Source organism: Miscanthus floridulus, chromosome 11, assembly GCF_019320115.1.
Source record: "Miscanthus floridulus cultivar M001 chromosome 11, ASM1932011v1, whole genome shotgun sequence".
Lineage (NCBI taxonomy): Eukaryota > Viridiplantae > Streptophyta > Magnoliopsida > Poales > Poaceae > Miscanthus > Miscanthus floridulus.
Genome location: NC_089590.1, coordinates 28,625,587 through 28,638,387, shown reverse-complemented (window position 1 = coordinate 28,638,387; position 12,801 = coordinate 28,625,587). Strand labels below are relative to the sequence as shown.

Here is a 12,801-nt window from a genome sequence, read left to right as displayed (position 1 = left end):
ATACCTTTACAAACACAAATGCCACTCACGTCCACTCACCCTTTTAAAGGAACACAGTCACATCATACGCCAATGAATACATCCAAAATACTAGGGTATCAGTTTCCAACAATAATTTATAATTTGAAACGAGGTAGGCAATTTCCTACCACCAATTAGCATCAACGCAAATAGAGAGCGAATAGTAAAGCTAGAGAGTGTAGAGCTAGAACACTTATTATCGAGACGGGACAGATGGCTGCTCAAGAAGAGCTCAGGCCTACGGCCTGGGTTAGTAGTGGTTACGGTTACATTTGGAAGGGGCGTACTCGTCGGGGGTCAAGGTCGTCGAGAGCTGCCGTTGTTTGTTCGGTCGGCTCGGTTCGTTCGTTTACTTGGCCGGTCTCGCCCGGTTCAGGATACGGCCAGGGCCAACCTTACCTGACTCGAAACCTACGGTGCCCAGGAAACGAGTCATAGTCATCTTCTGTTTTTCTTGGAGAAAAATCTCCAGCTCACTGACTGCCAGACTTCCCGGTTTCCACTTAAATTGCTTGCTCCGCTGCAGTCAATCAAAGGAAATATATATATATATGCATGCCAAATAAAAGTCTCGGATGATCGAGATGTGTTCGATGCCTATAACGACGACCTCCGAGATGGCAGTTTAAGCAAAGCAGCAGCATATATCTCGATCTCACAAGGCTGGGGACGAGAATTTAACTGGCGCAGGAAGCCAAACGCAATGGCATCCCGCACCAAAACCGCCTGTCTCGCGATCCTGCGGGTCACGCTACTGCTCGTCGTCTCCACCGTTATCCTGAGCAGCTCCCTTTGCCATGGAGCCCGCGATGCTTATGGTTAGTTATTCTGAACTGCTCTTTTCTAATCTTGTGGCATGATATGGTGTACTAACTGCCAAAACACTACACTATGGCTGCATCATTTCAAGTGTCGGCTCCCGCCACCATCCACGCCCGCGGTCGTATTATACCGGCTCCACCGACGAGCGGAGATATCCCACGTCGGCCCTAAAAGCTGCCTCGACACGGCCGGTAAAGAAAGAGTTGGAACTACAGTATTGCCTAAGGTCGACCTACGATGCAACTCTCCAGGACGCACAGTGAAATGCTAAGCTGTACCTATAACCAAAGCGTCTAATAATACGGTCGTGTATTTAGTATTTTAGTATATGATATGAATAAAACTGGAGATGAACTGCCGAAATGCAATATATATACTACCTGAATTCCCTGTACGTTGCCATATGTGCCATGGGATTTGAGAAAACTTTGCCATTGAACGAAGCGAAAGACTAGAGATAAATCAATTATCGAGAGAATGCACACTATATATTACACACAGGAGCACTTGCAATTTGCTGATAGCAGGATTGGTTCATTTTCGAATAAGGAAGCCCGTCATAGGGTTTATGACAAATTGATGGAAATAACTACACAATCTATTTCTTCTTCTGCAACAAAAAATTGCGGAGAGATATATATCTGCCCGACTAATTTCGCTTCACCCCATCTGCCACTCGCCCGGCGCCTGAAATTTTTAACAGCTGTGCGACCCGGTCAAGCTCCTCTCCAAAAATAACGGATCGAGCGGCAGCCCACGACCGCGCCCCTCCCGCCCTTCCCGCCTGCTCTCTCTGGCGACTCCACGTCTCCACCGCTACGGCTGCGCCGTCGCCCCCTCCCTCCTTAGGTTCTTCCCTCCTGCCCGCACACCCGGTGCTGCGGATCGGTGTGCCGCCCTTCGCTCGATCCGTGCGCGTTCGCCCGGACCACATTCTTGGGCAGCGCGAAGTGCCGAGACGACCAGCGCTGCTGCCGCGGGGGTGGGGTGGGGGTGTGGGCAGGCGCTGCACCGCACGCCAGGCGCTCGGGTCTTCGTCAGTTCTTCGTCGGCAACCCAACAGGTTGTCCACCCCTTCTCTTCCCTTTATTCGGATCTTATCTAATTACATTTGCGCCTGTGGTTCTGTGTGCTTTGATCTGAATGTTATTGCATTGAGAATTTTATTGTATTGCCTTTCTTGTAGGACATATGCGTTCCGTTAACAATCTTGATGGATCATGTGTTAACTGCGATCTCCAATGGCGCATTTAGTTCAATGTCTCTCATGTCTCATCTCTGCCTTCTGTATAATTCATTAATTAGTTGAAGAGCATTTTTTTAAACTAATGCTCCAATGGCAAACCTTCAGTTTGAGAAGGCGGCAAACACAGGCAATGGTGAAGTATCTTGTTGCTATATGCATTACTGTAGTAAATATTAAGAAACACAAGATAATTCATAAGAGACTACGCTTCAACAACCAAGACAGGAAGTTCTTCACTCCCAATAAGCAATCAATTTTTCAAAGTTCAGGCCACCATATAAAATGGCAATCCATTATCCTTTAGCTACCACTAGTAATTGTGAGTTGGATGCCATTGCCATGAATGTGTTTTGCATCAACAGTAAGTTAATCACTGATCCAACTGATCAGGTCAAGATTTGGCTGGAACAAAATTGTTTGTCTCTGTGCATATTATCTGGCATTTCAATTCGATTCAAGCCAAGTTCAAGCTTTCAAGGACAGAGCTGTTTCTATTTAAAAAAAACTGAAAACATGTATTAGCCTAAAAGCACCTTAAAAATGGAAGTCGACAAATAGATTTTAAATATTTTTCTTACTAAATAAAACTGGCAAAAACTACATAAATAAACAGGGAGAAAGCATTGCTCAAGATGGTCATCAGGCCATGTACTTGTGGCTATCTTTCTGCTGCATAATGGGCAAGCTTCAATCTTACCACTTCAAGCTCAACATCTTCCATGTCATCATTTGTTGACCATGAAGATAAGCAGATGTGCATTACTGTAGTAATGACAGTTGATTGAATAACATAGTCTACCTGTAGTTTTCAGCCGCCATGGAACTTTCACTTTTCAAGATACAAAATGGGCACAACCAATGACTCCAAACTATACTATCATACTAACTCTAGTATACCTGGCCCATTCTATGCCAAGTTCTGTACATCAACGACCTTAAAGATATTTTTGTATGCTGGAGTCAGGAAATCTTGTGTTTTGTTTTATTAGGAAATCTTGTGTTCAGTTTGTGCATAAGACAATCTTCAGCTTCAATCTGTTGAGCTTCAGCCATTCATAGTTTCAGTCTCAGTTCAGTTTGTCCATCAAACAAATCTTTAGTTTTGCCATCAAACAAATCTTTGGTTTGACCATCAGATGATCTGCAGTTTGGCCATTCAGTTATATGTAGCCGGCTTCTATCATTGAGTTTGATGGATTATAGTTTTAGATGTTACAAAAGTCTTGCATCATTTTAGGCTTGCATCTCACCAAGTTGGGTACTCACGGATAGCTCCGATCACTGCTGCCTTGATGGCAACCATGGCTTGCCCCTTGATGGCAGTACCCCTCCCTGCTCATCCCTGTTCTTAATCCGGCAGGAACCTTTTAGTCTTGTAACAGGTACAGGTTAACATAGAGGACATTTCAGTCTTAATCATTTAGATTAAAAAGGAAATATTTCCTCTATTGTCTATTTTTAAATGGGTACATATCCTAATAATTGTGCTACACTGTTTATAAATCTAGGGAGTAATACCTTCAATATTTATGTGGGTTACTTTTCAGTCTAGAGAGTAATAACACAGCTCAAAACCATTTGACAGGCTATGCAGCACCATCGATATTTTTATTTCAGTTGTCTGTTGTTCAAGCTTTCTATTCTGAATAGCTTGTGGAATGGTCAAGAATAACACTATGGACTGAAGCTATAATATGAATAGCCTGTGCTATTATAGTCAAGTATTACACTATGGACTCAAACTCATCCTGTAAAATCTGAGTTCCTGTTTGTCGAGCTTTCAATTCTAAGTTTGATGTTACCTTCCAGTCTAACTATACAGAGAGGTTCTAGCCGCCGGAAGGAAATATATGTTTCCTATAGGATCCAATGTTTTGAGTGAAGCAAGCCCACATTAGGTGAAGCTGGATTACTGAAGTGCTATGATTTAGCGACTGAATGGTAGCACAGGGCTGTCTATGTAGTAGCAATAAGTTGCAACCAGAATTTTGTGCATTGTTGTTGCTTTCTTATGAAAAAATTGTTCAATGACTATTTCTCAAAAGCAAAAGAAATCTCTTTACTTCAATGGCTGTCTCTATTTCACAAGAAAGTTAGGAGATCTAGATTCCTTCAAGCTGCAGATGTTGTGTTGCGCTGAGCAGATGTTGTTTCAGTGTTCTTTTTTTTTAATATGCTATATTGTCTTATGAATGTTCCATAGCATACCACAGCATTATTCTTATTTCAATGTCTGTGGTCTGTGCAGGTTCTCCTCTTCTTTGTCTCGTGCTGCATCTCCTGTACCACATTTGGTGTTAGGTGACTTGCATTCACGGTGATTTTTTATTCACTTAGACCAATTCCGGTGATCAGTTAATTGAGCTGTGCACTCAGATAATTCATAGTTTCAAACTCAGTTTGGTTTTAGGCTTGAAGGTTTTTGTTTGAGTTTGGTGTACCTGTATTAAATTTTCTCTGTTATTTTTAGGCTTTCAGATTAGGAATGAATGAATGTTCCTGCATACCAGGCTATCAATTTTGTCTCATGCAAACTGATTTGGTCATAATAGCTTGCATTTACGAGTGATTGGTGTTCATTGCGATACGAAATAATTTGCTAGGTTAGCCTACCTATATTTCCCTTAAACTACAATATATGACTGATGATTATGGATCATCTTTGCGGTACTTTTATGGCCATAGCAAGACCATACCTATCTCAACAAACTCAAACTATATGGCCTTAGAATTCTAGCTTCTATCTAGAAAGAGCTAGCAGATTGTGACCCAATTCTTTCCAATAGGAAGGACACATACTATTTGTTTTATTTTCATCTCTATGTTTAGTTCCTTAGATAAATAACTAGGACGGCATTTAACTATACTGGTTCATGTTAACCTATCTGGATTTGCCACTGTTTAGTATTTGATCAAAAGGTTTTTGAACAAATGAATAATATAGTATTTGATTAAAATAATGTGTTCATTATGGTATACTACTTATTACCTGCAATTAAGAATTTTCCAAAATGTTCATTGCGTATTTTGAGATGACCTAGATGATCAGGCCATTTATCCAAATAGCCTCTAAATTTCTCTAGAAGTTTAGTTAGTGGCACAGACATTTTGAACAACACAGGAGGATTTTGATCCTCCAATAAGCAAAGTTACTAAATACGTCTTCCAATTTTTTTAGGCATTCCGACTAACTAGGAGTGCCTAATTCCAGCACATATCCTTTACATTCAGGGCCATAAATCTTCAGTTTGGCCTATTTTCTGTAGCGGTTTTTTTTCATTATTGGTTATATACAGTGAATGGTTCGATATCATGTTGTAGTATAATAATAGCGCTAAGTAATAAGTATTGTTAAGATAAATTAGTTAGTGATAAATTAGATTAATCGTGTCATTAGCAACTGCTAATGGCGGTTCTTGTAGGCACAGAGAGACGTCAGGGACTTCACTCACAAAACAATTGCCCATTCTGGGCATGTATATATGCATTCACTGTTCATCATTTCATCCATACATTTTCACATACATTCAACATGTTATTAGACATGTCGCTTTTCCACTTACGCTATGAGGAGACAAGAGAAGGAGTTCGCGAGAGAGGGTTGCTGGTGTCATTGTTGAAGGACTCGTCGGAGACAAGTTCGCCGGCGTCGCTACCTTCACTGCAAGGTAAAGGATGACAACTCCATTACCTTCGATGAACTCCATGGTGGACACCATCGTCAATGTAGTGGAGACTTCAATGGTCAGAGGCCTTCAGGCTAGAGGCCTTCGCCGCCACATGTTGTAGAGCGTCGTTCGCCGTGCGCTCCACGACATCCACTAGCGGGCCCTTCCTTGTTGCTTCCTTGCGATGCGCACTAGAGGGAGGGGCGCCCGTCGTTTGATGTGACGCCTACTATCTCGACCGCTGCTCACCCTTGGGATATGCCTGGAGCATGGCCTGACGCTATTTGTCAAGACCATGGGCGAGAGCTCCTCATTGACTCTGCCGACCCTGCTGCGTAGCCTCTCCACTCTTCAACAACCAAGCGACTAAGGCCCTGTTCGCTGGGAGGAATTTGGAGGAATCTGGATGAATCTGGATGAATTTGTGAGAGTGAATAGTGTTTTTCATCCGCGCACAGTGAAATCCGGCTGGTTTTTCAACCAGCCGAACGAGCCCTAAGAGATGTGGCCAGCTAGATTCGCCTATGATCTCGACGTTGCATTCCAGCCGGCCCTCCTTCGATCCGCTCGTACTCCTACACTGACGTCGAAGTGGCCTCCCGTTGGGGAACACCCTCGAAGCCAGGTACCTCTCTTCCTCTACTATGGAGGGGGTGGTTCCCCGCCTCTGAGTGGCCTAGGAAGGACCAACGGAGGTGGATCTATCGTTCTAGCTAGGCTTGTAGGAATGACCCTTGTGGCGGAGCTCGCCAGAGACTGCACCGTCAGCCAGCCTCCATGGCTAGAGCGAGGGTCTCGGCTTGAGCTTGCCATAGGAGGAGGACGAGGAGACACAAGGTGGAGACAATGGATTTTGGTGGTGGTGACATCCAGTCGTGACGACGGCAGCCGCGCTACAGCTACGGCTTGGCCCCGACCGGCTCTGCACTCGCGGTGGTGGCTAGTGAAGATTTGGCTCTAGTGGCGATGGATGACACAAGCAGTAGCAATGCACCGGTGGCGGACTGCCAGGAGGAGCGGTTAGGGTTCCATGAACCCTAACGGCTGCCCTTATATGTGCCATGGCTGTAGCCCCGCTTGGACTGAAATGGAAGCCCAGGCCCAGGTTGGGGCATGTCAACTCTGATGGATTTCCCCCGCTTGTTAGTTACTGGTCGCACATTAGTACCGGCGACAATGAGATATGAAGGGAACTAGGAAGACATTTGGCAAGGAAGAAATTGAGGAGAAAAGGCAAAATAGAGTGGGCATCGACAAGGGAATGGATGGAAAGGTTATAGCTTGCATGAATCCATTTTGTTTTGTTTTGATTGGGAGTTTTGTGATGAGTATACTAACAAAGTTTCGAATCACAAAGAAAGAAGAGGTAAAGAACTGGCCCTACTGGCATGGAATAGAAGTTTATGAGGGGCTATGCCTGGTGGACGGATGTAACACCTTGGGTGTTAGCCTTGCATAACTTGACTTGCATAACATGAGCATGGTCATCAAGCATTCATAAACAAGCATTTACAATTGAAACATTGAATTGAAACATATGCAACGTTGCTTGTTATTGCATGTTTCTTTGTACTTAGGCAACTGATCATGAATGTAAACATGTACTTGGTAGATTTGAGTCACCAAAAATATTTGGCAATGCTTAGGTTCACAAATAGAACATAGATCATGAATGTCATTTTTCATGGTGAAAGTCTTTAAGGCATATTTCATGTGATTACTTTCAATAGCTCTATGAGTGACTACTACATGAAATGCTTGAATGGCCTTGCAAATTGCTCAAACATGCTTAGGATATCATTAGGAACAACTTTGGTATTTAGTGCTAGGGCTAGTTTGGTCATTTAGCCATGGTTTGAGTATGTATCATGATTTCAAAGTGACATGTTTGACTAAAGTTGAACTAGGTGTTAGAGACCTTGCATGGAGGAGTTCACTAAAGCGAAGTTGTAGTGTTTGACATAAGGAACAACTTTTATTTTTGGGTCATGGACTGATTTAGCTTCTAACATGCTTGAATGGGTCCCACAAAAACCAGCAAAATCCAGCTTTCAACACTTAACGAATTTTGCTAAGTCAGGAACCCTGACAGCCTGACAGGCCAACCTTGAGCACGATTTTTCTCTGTTTCTGTTGCGAATTAGAACAAGTGCCTTGAACCAAAGTTGCAGCTGGTATATAGGACTACACAAGTCGTGTAGATCGTTTGCACGTTGGAGCTTTGGTTTAGCAGATAAATCATCGTCAACTCGCTCTGTCAGGCGGCCATCGCGTTTCTAACGAACTGAATCAAATCCGGCACGTTGGCTTCGGTGGCCGACCACCGGCAGAGCTTGCGCGCCGCGTGTCCGCGGCGATGGCCGCGCGTCGCCATTGCTCTGTCCGGTCAGGCCACGACGCGCCTGGACGCGGCCTTAACCCCGCCAGCGTTTGCCGAGCCGTTCGCGCCCTCAGTTTCGCTTTCTCGCTCCTCTTTCGCCCACAGCGCAGCCGCCAAGCTCCCGCAGCGCCGAGCAGTTCCGCTGTCGTCTCGCGTGCGCTACGTCGCACCACAACCGCCTCCATCTCGCCTATAGCTGCGCCGCACCTCCCTCCACCACCACGACGTGTTGATTGCTTCTATTGCGCCTTGGTGAGGGCGTATTTCCTTTTTCCCCTCCCGCCGGAACCCCGACCGCCATGGCCGCCTCCACGACAAGCTCGCCACTGTTCGGCTCGCGCGCGCTTCCCTTTCGATTTTGAGCGTTAGCATTTGGTTAGGGTGCGTATTAGCCGGTGCTATGGTGTCACCTCCATTGGTGGTCCCGCCGGCGTGGAACGTGACAATCCACGCCACCGCGCCGTAGCCATGCGTCGTCCGAGCTTTACGTGGAGCTTTTGTTGTTGAAATAGAGTCGCTAGGTCACCGTGGTACCGTTGCGCGCCTCGCCTAGCTTTCCCATGGCCGGAGATGGCCGGCACAGCATTAAGCAGCGCCGTCGTGCCTCCATCACCGACGACGAGCATGCTCCACCCACCCTCACCCGCCACCACCTAGGTCGTTCGACGCGCGCTGCTCAGTAGAATGTGTCGTGATGACCTCACCGCCGGCGAAGCTCGCCGTCGACGAGCCATAGCCGCGCAGTACCAAGCAGCGCCGCTGCCCTGTTTCGTGTCACTGACGCGTGGGGTCCCCTGACCAGCGGGTCCCACTGGTCAGCGACGGCAGTATTGAGGGCTAGTTCAAATATTCCAGATTTTGATTTGTTTTGTGAATTTTGTATCTTCAGTTTGGTAGCTCCTAAAATTGTGAAATAAATATGGTTGTGTTGCTTAGGAAGTGTAGTATTTAAGAAAAATATGTTCTTGGTTTCAACAGTAGAAATTTTTGGAGATTTAAATAAGGATTTGAAAGGTGCTTTTGAATGCATTTAAATTTGTTTATTTTATATCTAGAGTTCCTGTGCTCCAAAAATTTTGAAATTTTTGTGGTAAGCTAGTCTTAGCATATATGAACTCTGGTAAAAATTTGAAGGCCAGTGCATGTGTAGATTTATAGTTATAGATTTTTCTTTTATGAATAGTTAATCCTTGCATGAATTTTTATAAATTATTTATGAGTCCAAAATTCATGAAATTTGTTGGAGGTAATCCTAGTACCTTATGGATGTTAAGAAAAATAGGAAATCTGTTGCTTGACACTTTTCAATGGGATTTTCCATTTATGCTATTTCAAGCCTTGCTGCCTTATCATTTTTGTACAGAATGTTCTACTTAGTAAAATGACATGAAATTTTTATAGTAATCCTTTGATAGCATTAGTAAGGCACTGTAAATTTTTGGAAATTTATGAAGTACATCTGATATATGTTTATTATTTAACCTAGATATCTAAATAAAATAATAAAGGCAATTAAATAAATAGTTTGGGCTTCACCATTATATTATCTTAACTGTATTTGGTATGCTTAAACTGGTGGTAGAGTCTATGTTGTCAAATTTTGAATGATTACATGAAGTAGAAGTATTATTACTTTATATTGCATGTTAAATAGTTTCCGGACTGATTCTAGAGTGTGATGAGTTGCATGTTGAAACTGACGTGTACTGTAAAAATTATTAATAACAAAGTTGTAGAGAATTTGATAAGCTTTCCAGAAAGTCCAGGATCACTGTTTTTGGATTTGTAGAACTCTAGTTATGAGTGAAACAAGTAGCTACTGTTTGTGGCATAGTCGATGCATTGTAGAAGTAATTAAGTAATAATCGAGAAGAGATATGTACCTACTCAAACAATGTGATGCACTTGTTAACATATATGCATTCATAATACTTATACCATACTCATGCATCTAGGATCGGAGGAAGAGATCACGTTGCTGGAATTCGAAGAAGCAGAGGAAGGGAACCCGCAGGAGGATCCGCAAGCCGCAGCTCCCGAAGGCGTGGAGCAGAACCCTGAAGAGCTTCCGGAGTGTCCTGACCATCGCCCTACTTCCTTTCTGCGAGGCAAGCCCCGGAGCATTATAAGTCTCCCAATAATTTACAAATGTTTACTTACGTATTTATGATTGATGCATTAGGTTATAAGAGTTGAATGAAACCACTTGATGCATGTACCTTCCCTTGTCCAGATATTACACCTTTAACCGGTATAGGTCCAGGATCGAATATGTATGCTTAGCCATGCTTAGACCGGTAGAAGTCGGGTGATGCCCTGTCACCTGCGAGATATAGGTGGATACTGGAGCACGGTTAGCTATATCTGCTATCATGGAACAGAACCATGAGGTAAAAGTAAATTGAGACCGGACGGGAAGTCGATAGAGAAGCAACAAGACATGGAGGTCTTGGGTGTAGACTTATCCCCGTCTGTGTCGATTAAGGACCGTACTGTTGTTGGCGCTTCTGATAAGATTGAACGCATGCCTCTCACTTAGCTGGCCGGATAACTCGTTCCGACCGCGAAGCCGAGTAATTCAACTCAGGCCGGGAACCGTTCTGTTGTGCGCTCCTTCCGGGGAACGATCAGACTGAGCCCAAGGGCAGGCTTGGCCTGAGCGTCCTGGCATCTGGTGTTCCAGATTGTGCGGCGCGGTACGGACCCGCGAAATGTGTACCTGAGTTATACCAAAGGTGACCTAAGACTATCGTGGCTGGTAGATCTGGGTTTGTGTTAGGAATAAATTCCCAGCTGGTTGAAATCGATTTGAATCGCCGTCTCTCTCAGATAGTGAGAAACTTGGCTAGTCCCAACATCGTAGCAACTATATTATGAAACATGATAGTTCGGATGAATATGGAATTACAATACCTACTATGGTTACTATTGTATGCTTCTAAATGATATACCGCATGTTTGGCACAGGATAGTTGCTAATCTAGAAATGGATAGTTATAATTAACTTGATAAAGGAATCATAATTGTAAAACGGGTAAATTGCCTTTTACGCAAAATATTGTCAAGTTACGTCCACTTATACAGCCTTGCATGATCCTTGGAGTCATTTTATTTCTGGTTCATGACGGGTAAGTCTAGCTGAGTACCTTCTCATACTCAGGGTTTATTTTTCCATTGTTGCAGATGGCACTGTGTATCATGGGTATTGCAAGAGTTGCTTCTATCCCGCTGTGGATGAGGAGTAAGCCTTGGGCAGGCTTCTTAAGTAATCCCTATCTTTGCTTTTGCGGACCGTGATCTGGTTTGGCACTGTATCAAACTATGTTGGAAACTTTATCTTCAAACTTATTTGCTTCCGCTTTATTTACCAAACTCGGTTTGTAATAACTTTTATTCGTACTCTGATGATGAAAAGTATTTGTGAACTTTATGTAACATGGGGCATGTATGTTGAATCCTGTACGATCTTGGTTGTTGTAAATCGTTTATCGAGACCCGTCGTGGTACTCGACGGACTACCGGGTTTATATGGGTTCAAGTATGATAGTGCGACCGCTTGCGGATTGCCATTGTACTTGTATTCTTATAAATTGGTCGGTTCTGCAACAACGGAGAGTTACCACCGCTTGAAAGGATCAAGATGCCCAAGAGGGGGTGAATTGGGATAATTCTAAATTATCTTGCAATAATCAAATCCTACGGATAGCCCAATGAACCCCTTGTGCCTAGAAAAGTGTTTCTATCAAATTAACGCACAAAAGACTTGCAACCTATGTTCTAAACTTACTCTAGCATGGCAATTCTATGAATGTAAAGATAAGTATTGAATTGCTCAAAGTAAATACTTAAAGTAAATGCTCAAAGTAAATGGAGAGAGGAACGCGGCGATGTTTTGTCGAGGTATCAAAGAGTCACCACTCTCCACTAGTCCTCGTTGGAGCACCTGCGCAAGGGTGTAGCTTTCCCTTGATCTGTGCAAGGATCAAGTGCTCTCTATAGGTTGATTCTTCGACACTCCGTCGCGGCGAATCACCCAAAGCCGCTCACAACTTGAGTTGGGTCACCCACAAGCTCCGCCGGGTGAACACCAAGCTCCCAATCACCACCAAGCCGTCTAGGTGATGGCGATCACCAAGAGTAACAAGCATGAACTCTCACTTGACCACGCAAAGCCTAATGAGAAGATGGATGCACACTTGTCTACTCTTGATTCACTAATGAGGTTTCACTCTTGGATTCTCAAATCACAAACACCTCACTAGGACCTTGCTCTTCTTGGCACTCCCAAACTTGTTTCTTAGCTGTTGGAATGAGCAAAAGTGACTCCACACACGAGTGGAGCTTCTATTTATAAGACAGCCTGAAAAACAAACCGTTATGAGCTTCTGCGTGCTGACCGGACGCTCCGGTCATGCTGACCGGACGCTCCGGTTAGTTCAACCCGCACAACAGTTTTCAAGTGATGACCGGATGCTGTTAGGGTCCGGTCAGTAATGGCTGGACGCGTCCGGTCGCTCTTGGATGCTTACTGTACTCGATCGGACGCTGGATACTCAGGGTCCGGTCAGTATTGACCGGACATGTCCAGTCACACTTTCTTAAGTCTGGACCCTTACTGGAGTCGACCGGACGCTGGCCCTCAACGTCCGGTCACATTGACCTTC

General features: G+C 44.2%; 1 long non-coding RNA gene across 15 annotated transcripts in view; it reads left to right on the top strand.

Moving 5' to 3' along the window:
• The window catches only part of LOC136494714 (uncharacterized), a 39,110-nt gene extending 27,600 nt beyond the window's left edge, over positions 1-11,510 (top strand). For 4 of the 15 annotated variants that reach the window (XR_010768681.1, XR_010768672.1, XR_010768677.1 and 1 more), the window contains 5 exons: positions 548-839; positions 932-1,906; positions 4,338-4,406; positions 10,093-10,245; positions 11,321-11,508. This is a non-coding gene — a long non-coding RNA (uncharacterized lncRNA). Of the gene's footprint in view, positions 1-547; positions 840-931; positions 1,907-2,029; positions 4,291-4,337; positions 4,407-10,092; positions 10,246-11,320 lie in introns of those variants that run through there. The other 11 variants (XR_010768678.1, XR_010768676.1, XR_010768665.1 and 8 more) reach the window with 7 other exon arrangements.
• The last annotated feature ends 1,291 nt before the right edge of the window (positions 11,511-12,801 follow it).